Source organism: Saimiri boliviensis, chromosome 15, assembly GCF_048565385.1.
Source record: "Saimiri boliviensis isolate mSaiBol1 chromosome 15, mSaiBol1.pri, whole genome shotgun sequence".
Classification (NCBI taxonomy): Eukaryota; Metazoa; Chordata; class Mammalia; order Primates; family Cebidae; genus Saimiri; species Saimiri boliviensis.
In genome coordinates this window covers 30,367,651-30,385,412 of record NC_133463.1, presented here as the reverse complement: position 1 = coordinate 30,385,412, position 17,762 = coordinate 30,367,651, and the positions used below count along the sequence as shown (strand labels likewise).

Here is a 17,762-nt window from a genome sequence, read left to right as displayed (position 1 = left end):
TTTTAGAGAGTTTTTAGAAAGTCGAAATTCAATGGATAAGACTGATAGTTTTGAGGATTCTCTTTGTTTCATGTAACCTTTGTTTAAAAAAAAAGTTTACATTTTACTCCATTTTCTCCTATTCCTATAGATCTTGGGCTGGCCGAGGATCTGGCATTTTAAATAACCTTTTCACTTCCTTTTCCCCCAACAAGGTAGTTCTGATGTCAGGGAGACAGAGAAAAATTCATCTCGAGAGACACCATAAGAGATCAGCATTGGGGAATGAGGACTTTGAGATTAGCCTTTCAAAATGAATAAGATTTAGGTGGATGGAGAGGAGATGCTTTCCTTGTGGAAGTAAAAAGTAGAGCAAAATCTAAGGTGAGAATGAGCATGTAATATTAGGAGAGAAGGTGGAAAAGGAGGAAACTAACCAGCTTTCAGCGTAGGAATATTTTAGAGTAGTGTTTTCTATCTGTGGATGTATTAGAAGTGTCCTGTGGGCTTGTTAAATAGCCACATTCATGCCTTCCACCCCGACCCCGAAATTCCTTATTTGAGCATTCTTTGGGCTTAGGGTGGTGGCCTGGGCATCTGCATTTCTTTTATGGAATAAAAGAGGGTATGCTGACAAGGCAGCAGGGGTTGCATTTTGACAATCCTTACAGTTTTAGATGAGGTTTTGGAGTTAAGATGGGAAGACGAGAGCTCTAACTGGGAAATCAGGTCCAGGGTTGCTGCATAATCCTGGAGAGTTGATGCGTGCAGTGAGGCGACAGTGATCAGGAACTACAGGGTAGAACTTATCTTCAGACGAAGGTATAGACCACTGACAAAGGAGTTCACTCTTCTGTAAACTGCTAAGAGATTGCAAAGAAATGTTCTGTGTGTAACCTGCTGACGTATTTTAGAAAGGTAGCCTTCTTCATCCACCGCGCTAAAGGCCTGACAGTGGTCCCTCCGAGATATCCAAAGTAAGCTAAAATCAGAGACTCGTCGAATTGGAGAATTTGATTTGGAATCTTTGAACTCTGGATGGACTTGAGGGCAACTCACTCGAAACTGTGTAATTTCATGTGGATGCATGTTTTCTGGAGAGAGGGCCTAGAGTCTTGACCACATTCTCAGACATGCCCTTACTTGGATTTAGAAGATGATTTAGTACTTGGTTGATTGGATGGCTGGCTTTCTCTCTCAGCTCTTTTTTAAAATCCCAGAACAAATTCCTATTAGTGAAAAAGGGACAATAGCTTGGAGAAACAATAGCTCGAAGAACAGTCCGTAAGATAGAATGATAGAAGAGCTCAAGATTTTCCAACAGAAGAGCCTCCCTTTGTTTTTGCGTGGGCGGGTGTGCCATGATGAATAGTAAACCAGGGGGAAAGAGGATTGAGAAGCTCTTTGTAGAATGTGCAATGAATTTTTCTGTTTCTTGTGGAGCAATTTCAGTGCTCTCAGCTGAAGTACACAGAGAGGGTTGTGTTAACAGTAAGGAGGTGAATTACTAGTTAGTGCCACCAAGTTTGGAGCTAGGGAGAAAGCTAGTGTGTGAAACAGAACCATGTGTGAATGGATTTCTCAAGTGTTTCATTAAAGATCCATCAGAATGGTTAGCCCTCTAACCATGTTTCAGTCTCTTGATTCTGATTCCTTTGTGGAATTAAAAATGCTTTTGGGAAGAGGGGCTAAACAAGCCTTTTGTCTGGATTTCCATATATTGATTAATGGACCCAGCAGAGCATCCTGCTGTGAATTCCGTCTGCTGATGGTAACTCTTACAATGAGCAAAGCTTTTCTGAACTGGCACTTTCCATGCAGCCTGTAGACTGCTATATTGGGTGTGACAATTTTTAAAAAGCCATCATGCTAGAATGAAAATGAGCCATTTCAAAATGGGCTATTGATTTGCAAAATCTTTTTGTGTTGGATTGAATGGTTTCATATCTGAGCTGAGTAAAAAAGATTCAGGCTATTTTAAATTTATTGTTATTGTATCTTAAAGATTTAAGTTGACAACGTTTTGGTCATGATATTTTCTTCCTGTTGAAAAGTCTGCTTGCATCTCATGCCTTGATAATAGGTGTAAAAATCTGGTTCATTAGCTTCCACTATATAAGAGTTCTATAGCTCCACTTACAGTGTGAGTCACAGTCAGTAAATATGTTTTTAGAGGTCCTGATTATGACTCAAGCTCACCCATAAGCTCGGGGACCACCTTCGCACCATTCTCCACTGGGCTGTTTGTGGAAGAAATCACCGGCAATTGTTAGGTGGCTCCACGAGTCTGGCTAACAGTGTCTTTATTCATTTGCTTCATCACAGTATTCAGTCCTGAAGCTAATCTTCATGCTTCCTAAGAGTTACAGATGGGAATAAGAGGTGTCTGGGTGTACCTGGGGAGTGTATGTTTTTGCCTGCTGATGTAGGACACTAGGGTGGCTCGTATGCCAAAAGCATGGGGGTCTAGGTTTAAAGGATTATTTGTGTTAATATCTGAGTTGACTTGGCATGGATCCTTGTTTGATTTTAAAAAAAATTATGTATGTATATATTTGCTTTTGAGACAGGGTCTTGCTCTGTTTTCTAGGCTGGAGTGCAGTGACATGATCATAGTTGACTGCAGCCTTGACCTCCCACTGCTCAAGTGATCGTCCCACCTGAGCCTCCCAAGTAACTGAAACTACAGGCATGCACCACCATACCTGGCTATTTTTAATAATTTTTTTGTAGAGCCAGGGTTTTGCCCAGGCTGGTCTCAAAGTCCTGGACTCAGGCCATCCTGCCTGCCTTGGTCTTCCAAAGTGCTGGGATTACAGGCATGAGCCAACATGCCCAGTCCTTGTTTGATTCTTTTTTAACTCTTTGATGGCAGCTTTTATAGATGTTTCTTACTTCCAACAACAACAATAATAATGATAAATAATAAACGTTGAAATGTCTACTCTTTGCTAGGTGGAGCAATTTCAGTGGTCTCAGCTGAAGTAGGTGATTTTTGTAAAATGCAAAAATTAAAATCAAAATGAAAAACAGGATGGCTTCAGCCCCTCTGTATTATTTTGATTACAGTACAGTTACAGGTAGGGCATCCCAAATCCAAAAATCTGAAATGTTCCAAATCAAGTTTTTTGAGCACTGACATAATGCACAAAGGAAATGCTCATGGGAACATTTTGGATCTTGGATTTTCAGATTTGGGATTCTCAACTGGTAAGGATAATGCAAACATTTCAAAATGTTTCCCCATACATGAACGATCAAAGAGAAAGTTGATTCTAAGAATCACAGATGCTTTTTTGCTGCAGATACATGATGTGATTCATCTTGACAGAGGGATTCTTCTCTTCATCAGGTAATCTGCAGATAGGAATGAGCAAAGTGACACCTTTTAACTTGTTTTTAACCTGCACATTATTCCATCACTTCAGTATCTCCTTTTTCTCTTCGTGAAGTGGCATGAATCTTAGTGAAAGATGAGGAGCTCCTAGCAGTAGCTATCACCGGAAATGGGCCAGTGAATTTCCTGGTCTGAGCCCTTTTTAAACTTCCAATTTTAACATTGGGAGCATGTGCTTTGCAATGAACATGAAACAAGGAATTTGCAGCATTGAGGGTCACACACTTTACTGACTTGAGGTCAGTGTTGGTGGTAAGCAGGCCCATGGCAGTGAAAACGCTTTAACCCCAATTCCTCAAGGGACAGAACTTCCTAGAACAAGCTAGAAAACTGCACGTGGACTAGATGCCATATTCAGTGGGATTTTGCAGTGTAATACTGTGTTCTGTAAAATTCCCTCTTACCACTGTACCCCAGTAAATTAAACTCAAATGTTCCTGTATACCTTTTATCTCTTGTATAGAAAATTAAATGTCAGAAACATTTCTTAGATAATCTGAGAATAGGAATCTAAACACCAAGTATTCTTGTACTAAAATTGAGACACCAGTTCCTCAGGAAAACTTAGGAAAGCATGCTATTTAAAAACGATTTTGTATATTTCTAAACTTTTTCTTTATTTTTTCTCCTTCACATTTTTTTCATCAACCAGAGGGCTTGGCTTCGAGAAAACAAACTAATAAAATCTTTTTTCTTTTCCTCTTTCCTACTCTTGAATGACAGCCGCCCTGAGCATGCTGCTGGCTTTAAGGCTCCCCTGTGAAGTATAGGATAGGCTGAGGGTGAATAACAAAAGCCTTATCATGTAGATAACGCTAAAATGGGACTGAAGTCTTTGTCTTTCAGAACTGTCGGTGACTGTTATAAATCCAAAAAAAGCTGTTTTGGAAATGAGCAGTCTCTGTTACAGCTGATGGGTAGAACCAGTTGGGCCTCTTGTAGGCTAATTGGAGCCAATAATCTGGGGGGATGTTTATTAATTTGCTTTTATTTGTCTTCATGTAGAGTAAGTTCATTAGGCTGTGTTATCAGGGTACCTTGCATCATGGAAAATGTGGTTTTGTAAGTTTTCATGTCAGTTTCTCTTCTGAAAGTAGGAGTAGTAATTCATACATGTTTGCATACTTCCAAGTACCTTTGTTTAGGGACTCAGTAAGTATTTACTATTAAATTTGAGTTTTTTAGTTAAGTAAACAATTTTTTTTTTGTTGGTTTTTTTTTTTTTTTTTTGAGACTGAGTCTTGCTCTGTCGCCAGGCCGGAGTGCAGTGGCGCGATCTCAGCTAACTGCAACTTGTGCTTTCTCAGTTAAAGTGATCTCCTGTGTCAGCCTCCAGAGTAGCTGGGATTATAGGCACATGCCACCATGCCCAGCTAATTTTTGTGTTTTTAGTACAGATGGGGTTTCACCATGTTGGCCAGGATGATCTCGATCTCCTGACCTCATGATCCACCCACTTCAGCCTCCCAAAGTGCTAGGATTACAGGCTTGAGCTACTGCGCCTGGCCAAATAAACATGTTTTAAACAAAAATTATTTCCTAATTTTGACTCAGAGCCCAGAAACTGTTGCAAGGTAGTGGCATATACGTTCTGCTTTTAGCTAAAGAATAGAGTTATAATCTACTTTCCAATTAATTTGTTTTGAGTGTTGAGCCTGAAATCCAGCTCACCTTTAAGATTGTTCTATCTTCTAGGTTTGGAATTTTAAACTTGGAATTTGGGGGTCTTCTTGGTAGTGTATAGTACTTCCAAATATAGACAGCATAGACAGATGGGTCTCTTAGCTCATCGGAAAATGGGAGCTCAAAACTTTGTCAAAAATCTCATAGTTTCAAATAAATAAATATAATGTAAAGTGCAAAAAAAAAATCAAAATGAAAAACAGGATGGTTTTCCCAGCCTCTCAGTAGGATTTTGATTAGAATACAGTTACAGGTTGGGGATCCCAAATCCCAAAATCTTAAATGCTCCAAAATTCAAAACTTTTGAGCACTGACATGACGCACAAAGGAAATGCTCATGGGAGCATTTTGGATCTTGGCTTTTCAGATTTAGGATTCTCAACTGGTAAGGATAATGTGAATATTGGAAAATTTGAAAAAAAATATGAAATCCAAAACACTTCTGGTCCCAAGCATCATGGATAAGGGATACTCAACCCATTTAATCCAAGCACTTGATGGAGAATGTTGACAGTCACTTTCAGAGGCAGACAAATTCCATTGGCAAATTTAATGACCAATGGTGGTATTATCATTATTAACTCTCACTTGTGTCAAAGGTGCTTGTGAAAAAGGGAGTTTTGATCTGTCCAACATGTTGTCCATTGACTTGAGCTGGTTCCCACTTAACACACAGACCTCAGGATCCTGGGGAGGTAACTTAGGCACCTCAAACCAGACCCCTGACCTCTGCTGTATAGGGACATTTCATTGGAAAACAAGAAATGTTTTATATAAAGCATATTACAGTGATTCATCATAGATTAACTCACAAATCAAGATAGACCAGTGCCCTTTTGTGATTGTTTTTCATCAGCCTCTAGGAGCCTCCTGTGGAAGTCTCACCCATGGGGTGGCAGGAATCAAAGTGCTTCCTGCTGGTGGGTACCCTGATCTTTTTTCTAGGTTTCATATTATCAGCTGTGGGTTCCTTCCTGGAGTCTTCGTGATCATCTGTCTGGCAAGGTCTCCAGGTATCCGCAGCTCACAAGTCACTACTGGGGAGAACTTGGAACTTGCCTTCTGCCCAGCCAATGATAGCATGTTCATGCAAGTGTCCACTGGCCGGCAGGGCTGCCAGAATAGTAGGTGGCTCTCCCTGGGGAGCTCTGCCTGGTTGAAGCACCATTACCATGGGGAGGATTTCTTTGGCCCACACCTAGCCTAGGCAGGTGGTATAGGTCCAGAGACACCTGAGACACCTGCCACACCCTTGCCATGGATTGCATCGCATTCCTCCTACAAGCTCCAAGAAGTTCAATTCTCACTCTCTAAGTGGGACTGAGAGAAAACCTGCCCATAGTTACAATTTTCCCAATCAAAACTCAGCTCTTTATCAGTAGGACAGTAGAAAACAGACTACTTTCTCACTAAATAATGACTAATAACTAACACTCATATACTGCCTGTTTACTAGGTGCCAAGTACCTATTCCAAGCTTTCTATGTATTTTAAGTCATTGAATCCTCCCAGCAATCTCATGAGGCAGGGATACTATTATTAGCTCTAGTTCATGGGTGAGAAACCCAGAGACATTGAGAGCAGTTCTGTAACTTGTCCAAGGTCCCTGGTCCAGTGGAACCTGGAATAACCCATCCAGCCCCAAAGCCCACCTCATCATCTCTCATGCCTCTCATCACCAAAAGCAAGCTAGTTTCATGGTGGTTAATTTTGGAGTCTGATGAGCTTTACAGGTGATTGAATTTAATCATTTGTGGGAGCAGGCAAGTAGGATATGCCAAGGAAGAGACCTTACTAACTCAGTAAGTTTGGCAGGTCTCCATATTCTGGGACTTTCCCTGCTTCCCCCTGTGATTCCGGTGAACTTGAGTGCCAAGTCTTCTTGTTCCCATTACCCTTTTCTAGGAATAGATTTTCTCAGGTAATCTCCGTCTTCCTTCCAATCTTCTCTTCCTTCTTCCTTTTTCTTAAACAAATGAGCCTGTTTACTGCTAGGAGCAGGCTATGTGTCCCCATGAGTCAGGGACTTGATTGGTAGGGGAAGTGACTGTTCATGCTGCCTCCCTAGACATCTTGAATGTCCCCCAGTTTGGGCAAGTAACACCCCACTTGGTTCTGCCACAGAACCAGCCACACATTGGTGGGTGTTTGGCTTGCCTCTGATTTGATGTTACTCTTTTCTCACGAGGCTTGAACAAAACTGCTTTACCCAAATCTTGTTTGAGTGAATATTTCAGCCTCCAGGTGAAATGAGGAATGAAATACCGATTTTAGTATCTAATATAAAACCGTAACTTGTTTTTACTCTGAGCTCCATCTTGGGACTATATTCTATCCAGAAGCCCTGAGGAACTTCTCTCCCTCCTTTGTTTTGATTTATTAAAGTTCTTGAATTATATCCCATGTTATTGATCTTGGCAAATGTGGGTTTCAAAATTGAGAGAGAAGTAAATGGTGCTGTGTTGTTACTGTGCATTTGGCTGAATTCTGTTCAACCTCTAAAGGAAAGGAAATATATCAAGCTGCAGTCTTTTAACATAAAATCAGTTTACACTTTGCTGTTCTGAAAAATTGATCAGTTCAATACATTTGATGTGTGCCACAGGAAAGGATTTACTCTGATTCCATATCATTGTAAAGTCCTAAATTTTACTTCAATAAAAAATTAAAAAAAAAAATAGTTCTACTTACAGGCTGTCTTCCTCTAAATTTAGGATGGAAGGGGACAAAGAAGTTTTTAGGTTTTGTCCCTGATTTATAGCATGTAATTAAGGTCATTTTGTACTATTTTGAAGCTCCATTTTGTTTCGTGGTTATGTTGTCCTTTTAGAAGGAATACTTTACAATTGTTGAGTGTATTTAGTTAACTTTTCATATAAAATGATATCTACTTCCCCTCCCCCGAGTTAGGAGACTCGGAATGATGAAATTCCTCTGGTGTCTTGAAGCGTCTTTTTAGAAAGTAATGTTTCTCCAATTCATTAAAGACTAAGAGTTTTCTGGTGTTGAATGAAAAAGAATTGTAGGTATTTCAGGAATTCCTGAATAGCTGTTTTATAATCAGACTGATGAAAAAAAAGTCATTTTAGATGTGGGTAATACATAGTAAAAGTTTCCATTTTTAAACATGACGCAGAAATCTAACATTTATTTTAGAAAATGCCTTTTTTACATTAAGGGAGAAATTACTGAAAGGTTTAAAATAAGTTTTATCTGATAAATATTTAAAATAGAAATGTGTCTGTGAGGTAAAACTTTTTAAAAGACTCAACCCCCACAAACCAGCATTTCTGATGGTATTAATTTTAGAAAATACTATTACAAATATTCAATTTTGATGCTAATATATAAAATACATACTCTGTTTATGCAGGTTTCATATGAAAATGCATTCTTATTGGATTTTAATATTGTTTTATTTTGATTTAAAAATAATTTTGAAGATACCTATAGCATATTTTAAGTATAAATGACTCAGAACTTATACATTATAAGATACCTTTTTAGAAAATTACAGGTTTAAAAAAAATTTTTTTTTGGCCACAGCTAAGTTTCATTGCTTTAATGATGTCCTCTCAGGAAGAGAGAAGGGTAATGGGAAGTTGTAGAGAAAAACTAAACTTATACCAACTCCAGTTTTAGAGCCACTGTTTTTTTTTCTTGCTATTTTTTTGCAACAAGAACTGCCCACACCAGTAGTAGAGTAGATAATACAGCCATTTGTCAACCTTAAAGAACCACATGTATTATTCTTTATGCTTTATCACTTCACTTCAGAATATTGCCTTTCGAGTGTGAAATTATACCTGTTTATGAAATTATGATTTTTATTTAAATTTTTTTTTTTTTTTTTTTTTGAGACAGGATCTCACTCTGGTTGCCCAGTCTGGAGTACACTGGCATAATCTCGGCTCACTGGCAGTCTTGATCTCCTGGGCTCAGGTGATTCTCCGACCTCAACTTGAGTAGCTAGGATTATAGGCTATTTTCCCATCTCAGCCTACCAAGTAGCTGGGACTATAGGCAGGCGCCACCACACCAACCCAGTTTTTTTGTTTGTTTGTTTGCCTTTTGTTTTGGTATTTTTAGTAGAGATGGGGTTTTGCCATGTTGCCCAGGCTAGTTTCGAACTCCTGGAGTCAAACAATCTGCCCGCCTCAGCCTGCCAAAGTGTTGGGATTACAGGTGTGAGCCACTCTGTCCAGCCTAATTTTATATAAAGATTCTTAATCTGTCTGTCTGGTTTGGCTTTAAGCTCTTTATATAATTAAGTAATTGATAAGATAATATGCAGTTCTGGATTTATGCCAAATACATGTTTTATAAGGAATTTTACATGGCAATTACTTAAAATATAGGAGTCTGGTATATTGAAATATGTGACTATTTCAGTAGCCTGCCATTTGTAAAGTTATAATGCAAGTTAACTTCTAATTTAAATAAAATTTTGAGTTTTGTGAATACTCCTTTCTTCAGCAAAGCTCAAGTATTAGGCTAATCGTGTAAAACTATTATATCTTTGGGCACGTGTTTCTTAATATGATTTTAAAAGGAAAAATGTAGGTTTTAAGCAGGTCATGGTTTATGTCCCAGCATTTAGTTAAAAAAAAAAAAAGGTCTATAATCTTGTAATGGTGTTAATTTGCTGTACACTTTACAGAGCAATTTCATACTTTTATCTAGTTCACTCTTGACAGCAGGGCTCCAAGTGAGATGTTCTTATTGTCACTTGACACTGATGGGACAGAGATGGGCTCAAGGATGTTGGGCACCCAGGGGTGGTTGAACTGGCAGTTAGGACTTTGGTTAGGTTATCTGATTTGGGATCCAGTCTGCTTTCTCCTAGGTCACAGAAGCCTTTTGATTTTGTTTCTCTTCTTTTTTATATTAAGACACAGGTAACTCTGACTAGGACTGCAGGTCTGGCGGCTGCTTGCTTTGGGATGATCCTCAAACCCCGTGTTCCCTGATGTCCTGCCTTTAGCACAGGCTGCTGGACAGCTTTTCCCATGGACCCAGCTCCCCCTCCAGGGGCCTTTGCAGAAGCTGCTCTTTCTGCATGGAACTCTGTTCCCTTCTCTTGCTCCTCTTCCTTCCTTTCCTCCTTCTCCGAATTTAAGCATAATTACTGTCCACGTCACAGCTTCCTCCTGCTTTCCCCAGTTCCACTCTCCGAATTCCACTTCTCTCTCCTTGGAACTCTTTTTCTGCAGTGTATTTTTGTGGCACTTGAGTGTTTTTGTCCTTAGACCAAGCTCTGGGAGGATGGGGTCTTTTGGCCAGTTTTTCACCCATTGTATTCTCAGCCCTTAGCAGGATGCCTCATACGTAAGAGATACCCACATATTTAGGTGCATGAATGAATGATTGAATGAGTGAATGAATGAATGAATGAATAATGCAGATTCCTTCATTATATGGACTTAGTTTCCTTTCTTAGACCATTAGAATCAGCTGGTATAGCACTTGGCAAGATTTGAACAAATTAGGAATTCTGTGTTATGTTTAGTTCCAACTCCAGTCAATTAACCAATATTTATTGAGTGGGAGGCAAAATGTGAAGTGCTGTATCTCTGTTGTCTTCTCTGTTTCTCTATCTTAGCATTTATTCATATTTACAGAGAGAGCATCAAGCATGATTCAGGTAGTGACTGAAAGCTGGCAGGTCAAAGTTTGCAGAGAATAAATACCAGTATGAGGGAAGCTACGTAAACATATGCACACATAGTAAATGTAAGCTGTGTCATCCGTAGAATTTCATAAACTAGGCTAGATTTTAAATTTTTCCTATTGATTTGTAGTACTTCATGGTTTTGAACATTTTCACAAAACGGGACCACTTCTCAGTTACTCGAGATAAAACTTGCTCTTCAAGTGCAACAGCAAGCATTTTCCTCACAGATATATATATATATTTGAGACAGAGTCTTGCTCTGTTGCCAGGCTGGAGTGCAATGGTGTGATCTCGGCTCACTGCAACCTCCACCTCCTGGGTTCCAGCGAGTCTCCTGCCTCAGCCTCCCGAGTAGCTGGGACTACAGGCATGCACCACCACTCTAATATGGTGAAACTCCTTGTCTACTAATTTGTATTTTTTAGTAGACAAGGGGTTTCACCATATTAGCTAGGCTGGTCTCAAACTCTTGACCTCATGATCCACCCGCCTCTGCCTCCCAAAGTGCTGGGATTACGGGCTTGAGCCACCGTGCCTGGCCAACCAGTTTATTTTCTTTGCTCATTTTTCAAAATTCCTTTATTGACCTTGGTTGCAAGATGAGTGCACGTTGGGATACCCATACAAATCCACATTTTTAACTTCTTTGTTGCAGGGAGGGTTTAAGATAGTGTAAATTTTCTTAGTCCAAGAATAGCATATTTCCAGCCTGAGCTATAATACATTGTTAAACCCAGTGAAAGCTACATTTTTCAACTTTGTCAGCTTGGTTGCCAAAATATAGTTTGTTTGGAATGAATTATTAGAATATCATACACAACACACACACACAAACACACACAACACACACATACACACACTCAAATCTGATTATCTACTGGAAAGTCAGATTTGACTAGAAAATTTATGGTTTGCATTATTTTTGTAATGTTACTTCATATTTCTCACCCTTATATTCCCCTTTTTGGGGCTGGTAATTTGAGAAGTTAACTATATATTGGCCTTAGTAAGAAACTGTATTATATTTAACAGAGAAAGAAACTAAACAAATTATTCCTTCTCTTTAGCTGCTTCCCCCACATGCACACTTTTAACCAGTTTTAGGATTGTATCAATTAAACATTTTGCCACATGTCTCATCAGTTGGTGTCTTTATATAAGAATGGTACCATTTCTTGCTGAACAGTATTTTTATCTCTGTGATGACTTGCCTTGAACTAAGAACACACTATTTTGTAGCAGGAAGATCCTAGAACTCCATGCTGAGTATTTTTGTTTTTTAAAAGAAGATACATGAGTATTGGAGGAACACAGTGGGTTAAACTTATCCTGAGGATAGATGTCAGGGTGTGTCTAAACCTTGTATGCATTTAGGGTACTTTGTAAATAAAGCCCATAATTGGTACACATGAGTAGTTAGAGCAGTTCTAATTGCATGAAACCTGTCTGAGAGTATTCATTCTGTTCTTGGTGGTTGAGAAGATTATAAGTGTAGGGTAGAGCTGTGTGTCATTTAGAAATGGTTTGCTAGGGTTCAGACATGCAGCTTTTCTGGTGAGTGGAGATAGGGGGAGAGGAGAGGAGCTGGATTTTCCCTGGTTCTTGGGAAAGGAGAGGAGGTTGGAGATTCTGGCTCAGGGTTGGGGGTTCTGGCTCAAGGTTTGGGCACTGGGAGCAGTGATGAAGCAGAGGGGCTGGCTGATGGTGTTTTGTGGCATGCATCTGATAAGTCTTCATGGTGGGTATGTTGCCTGTGTAGATGGTGATCTTCAGTTACAGTCTTGACATGGAGGAAATCTCTTGAAGGTAAACATACAACAAAGAATTTCCAAATTTCACCTCCTGAGATAGTCTTAAAGCTCTCATAACTGAATCTCTATATCTAGTAAGTGCTTAGAAATATTTGTTGAGTGAAAGAATGGATGTGATTTTTAAATGAAATAAGTCTCTATAAATCGATAACTGTTTCTAAAGCATCCTAATGAATCAAAGCTCTGGAGAACTAATTCTTTCCATTGTGAATGTAATAGAAAACTAAGTGATACACAGTAGTAAAGAACGTCAGTGAAAAATCTTAATGCAAATATTATTTTAAAGGTCACATTTAATTTCCAGATTATTTCATAGATTGCCAGTGGAGGAGCTGGCTTATTTTTAGACTGTTTTTCCATGACTTAGTGTAATTGGCCAGTCATCTTCCGCACAGTATTTAATGAGTAAGTCATCTACTTTATGCTCAGTCTGGGCTGGGTGCTTGCTATCTGGGATATCTCCCAAGGAGTATTGGTAGAAATGAGGTTGGCGTGTTTGACACAAGGGCCAGTAGCAGCTGTGTGGGGTATGATGACAAGAGGCGAGAGAATCAAGGCTTAAATGTCCAAGGAGGTGAAACTGGAGGCGAGGCTTGAAAGATTTCAGATTTTGACAGCTAGAGAAAGAGAAAGGAAGGAATTGCTAGAGAATCTTCACTCACTTGGAGATTGGATAGTAAAGAGGGTGACTGACCTTGTTGGAGGTTGTCTGTTGTTAATAGGAGGGAATGACATGGTATTGTGGGACCAGGCAGAGGAATTGGCATTTACTAAAATAAGTAGCAATAGGAAACCACTGCAGATTTCTGAAGAGAAGAGCGAAACTGCAATTTAAAGAAGCTTGATTTGCTATGTTCATGAGTACTTCTCATGACACTGGTGTAATTTGTTGCTTATGTAGCCCTATACCAAGCAGTATATGCTTTAGGATATACCAAGCAGTATATCCAGTAGGTTTTGCCCCCCACCCTTTTTAGTGGATGACCAGTGATGACTTAGTGATTGAGCCTTTCTAAATATCAAGTTTTATCTTGAGTTTTATACCTCCATGAGTTACAGAGTGCAAGTAGGTATTGTAATCTCCATTCTGTAAGAAGAGAGATGATACTCAAGAATTCTCAGCAGAATTCTAACCAGGTTGGAATCCATCCAGGAATAGTAAGCCAGCTTTTCTCTCCCACTTACTACTGAACTTCCCAATGTGAAACGAACTGTCTGTTTTGGAACAAAACACCTGGGCTAAATTTTCATTTTTGAGTTTGTATTCTTGATAATTTGATCTTAAAATGATAAAATATTAAGAATTCATTTGCCCTCTTAATTTTCAACTGATTTTTAAGCAGTTTTTGTAAAATGTGATTTATATATCATATAATTCATCCATTTAAAAAGTGTCAAATTCAGTAGTTTTTAGGATGTTTGGAGTTATGGAACAATCACTGCAATCTAATTTTAGAAATTTTTCATCACTTTCCTGAAAAACCTGTATTCATTAGCAGTCACCCCTGCCCTACCCTGTCATTCTCAACCCCTCCCAATCCTAGGCCATCACTAATCTAATTTTTGTCTCTATAGTTCAATTGGTATCTTTCTAAACTAGTATTTTATAAAATGTTACCGTGGATTTTGGCATCAGAAGGTGGTTCAGCCTCAGCTTGCCTAGTATTATGACCTTGAGAAAATTTCTTATGTACAGTCTGTCTCCATATCTGTAAAATATGGATAGTCATATCTTCACAGCTTATTATGATGATTAAAGGATATTTATGTAAAATGTATTAAGTGCTATATGAGTTAATTGTTCTACCAAAGATATGTAACTGAATTATTTTGTTAAATGGTCTCATTTTAATAATAAAAAGAGAGGTAAAATAATTCTTCAAAGCTTGGACAAGTGATTCCACACATTGGTAGGAAGACACAGCCAGTCACCCCAAGGTATGTTTATTGACTGTCCTTTTGCATATATTGTTCTGTTGTCCGTATAAAAGTATGCTCAGTACATGCTTGCTCAAGCAAGGAGGATTTTGTTTTAGCTATCAGATTGTAAATACGTCATACATAAAGAAGACATGAAAACAACTCTCGAAGACAGAGCTGAGGGCAGGAAGAACAGGCAACCAGAGTGTCTTTCATACTGTAGCAACACCCTTTGGGCTGCACATTTTAGAACTCTTTATAAACAAGCATTGGATTTCCAAAGGCCCTGGGGAAGTAGGAATGCTGTACAGGCTGTGTGGGGTGGACTGATTGAGTTTATTCTCCAGATAGCTGTTACTCACAGGCCACTTAATAACCACTGTTGTTTATTTCATTGTTAGATGGCCCAACCATACAGCATCCCTCAATCCAAGTAACAAAAACATTCTTAACCATGTCTAAAAAGCAAATTCCTTCCTTACCAAATCTGTCCCCCCCGCCCCCCGTTGTTTCCCTTCATTTGAGATGCATTATTGTGGGAAGCATTTGGGAATCAGTGGTGAAAGAATCCAGCTGAGAACAAAACTCACAGGGGCTGGAAAGGAGAAAAAAGAAATGCTAGTTAATGGAGTGTCCAGGTGGTCCTATCAAGTAAGAGGGCAGACCACTTGCTGCACAACTTTGGATAACAATCTTTTGTCAGGCATAGGGTTTTTTTGCAAATATTTTTTCCGAGTCTGTGGCTTGTCTTCTCATCCTTTTGGCAGTGTCTTTCACAGAGATGTTTTTAATTTTAATATAGTCTAGCTTGTCAATTATTTCTCCTATGGATCATGTATTTGGTGTTGCATCTCAAAAGTCATTGTCATATCCAAGGTCATTGAGATTTTCCCCCGTGTTGACCTTCTAGGCCTTTTATAGTTTTGCCTGTTACATGTAGGTCTCTGATCCATTTTGAGTTAATTTTTGTGAAGAGTTTTTAAGATCTGTGTCTGGATTCATTTTCTTTTTGCATGTGGTACGCCATTGTTCCAGCACTATTTGTTGAAAAGACGATCCTTTCTCCATTGCATCGCATTTGCTTCTTTGTCAAAGATCAGTTTCCTATTTTTATGTGGGTCTTTTTCAGGTCCACAACCTTTCAGTGACTTAATGATGAAAAGAGGTGGCATTTTTCCCTGGGGCTGACTCCCCTGCTGGCCCATGGCAGGTTTTCTGAAGGCCACAGTCGGCCTGGGAAGTCAGGATGGCAGGGAGCTGGCATAGGGTCCCTGTGGGACTTGGTAGCTCTGGGGGGCTTCTAAGGAAGAGACTTATTGTTATTGGAGTGAATGTCAGAAGCTCTGCATTCATGGATTAATGAGTCCTTTCCTCGTTTTCCCCTTTTGTGCATGATTCTCATTCCTAATGCACTCATTCTAACTGATGAGATAATTAGAGCAAGATTTTGTATACCTGCTAGAACCAGGAATTCCATCAACACAATTAGAATTGATAATCCTTACCTTCAAATCTTCATTCTAGTGAAACCTAAAGTAAAGTTAGCATTGCTTTCAAGCGAGCTTTTGTACTTAAATTACCCCATTTCTCTTGCATATCTTCAGGCTGACCTCCATTCCAGATATCCCCTTTGGGGGCTTCCATATATCCCCTTTGGATGGTTCTCCTGTGGAGACCAAGGTGAATTTAGTGACAGGTTAGTGACTGTGGTGGGGGACATGTTTGCAGCAGAGCTCCACTCTTTTTTTCCTTCCCTGACAATATTTCCTGACTTTGTGGCTTCAGACTATCATTTTCATGTACATCAACCCTAATGTGTTTCTGTAGCTCTGTACTCCTTTTCTCTCTCAATTGTTGTCCCATTGTTCCAGCTACCTGAAAGACATTTTCCCTTGACACATGCTGTCTTGCTGTCTGTATCTCAGACACCTTAGCAAGGTGACTGTGTTGTCAAGTCTTGTCAAAGGTTACAGTTGTGAAACCTTATAAATCTCTCCAGCCTTGCTCAGATCAGCTGTCTTGGCGGCATTCCATCTGGCCTCCCCAGCCCTTCCTAGCCTCCCATTCTAACAGCCTCACTTCTGGCCTCCAAAAGTTTCAAGAGCTCCAAATTTTCAGGGAGAGTGCAGGCTTCCTAGGCTAGCACTCAGTGTCTTGAATTTCCTGGCTTTTATGTAACTGTCATTTTAATTCTAGCACATCCTCTCATGCTCTTCGCTACCTAAGCTGAGTGTTCTCCCTTCCCTCCATTGCCTATAAATATCTTGTACTTCTCCACTTTTATGTCTTTGTTCTCAGACTTTTAAGCCAGTGGTCCTCAAACTTAGAAATGTATCAAACTCCACATGGAGACCTTGTTGCAGCAGGGAACACTGGGCCCAAGTCCCAGAGTTTCTGATTCATTAGGTCTGGGGTGGGGTCTGAGAATTTGTTTTCCTAACAGGTGTCCAGGAGATGCTGCCAGCCCCAGGGACTGCACCTTGAGAACCACTCTTATAAGCAGTTTTCTCATGCTAATACATTTTGGTTAAAGGAAACATCTGATTCATAAGGAGGCCATTGGTTATTCAGATATGTGCATTGGATTTTACATACAGTAGTGCTAGAATTGTGTTTTGAACATAAATACATTCTGAGCTCCTACTTGGTGCCAGCTGACAGGCCCTTTGTCCATAAAACTACTGATGAATTGAGGGTTATACTTCTGTTTCCTCTCGGCATGTTGGATGAGGACACGTAACCATATTTAGCTGTGAGCCACTGGCTACACTCTGTCATTACAGACTAACAGGTCCTACAGCCAGTCAACTGCCAATTAACAAACTACAGGCTTGTATTCTGCAGGCAGTTTCTCCAAGGGATGCCAGCACCTCTGTTGTTACCACAGTTACCAGGCCCAGGCATTGTCTGGTAGCTTTGTGACTCCACCCTTCTAAAGATTCAGGTGTCCCCAGTTGTACTGGTAAAAGGTTTTGCATTTTAGTGTTATGTTTAAATGTAGGAATAAAAAAAATGTAGGAATTATTCTTTTGTCTGATTCACAATGGAATCGTCAGCCACCTGTACCATTAGTGGTGACGGGAAAGAAGGGATGAGCAATCACTGTAGCCGTGGATACATGTCATCTGTCCACATCTGGAGCCTACTAGAGGTACTTGATTTGAGTACCTTTAAATTTGCAGGGGGATGGGATGTCCAAGGATGAATGTGATTTGAGTAGGGCATCTGGAACTTTTTAGAAGATAATCAGTACCTAATAATCTAATAGATATTTTACCTAATAGAATTTTCACTTCTC

The 17,762-nt window shown here is 39.6% G+C and overlaps 1 protein-coding gene across 1 annotated transcript in view; it reads left to right on the top strand.

Moving 5' to 3' along the window:
* The window catches only part of SDC2 (syndecan 2), a 114,744-nt gene that overhangs the window by 49,078 nt on the left and 47,904 nt on the right, over nt 1–17,762 (top strand). The window lies entirely within an intron of this gene.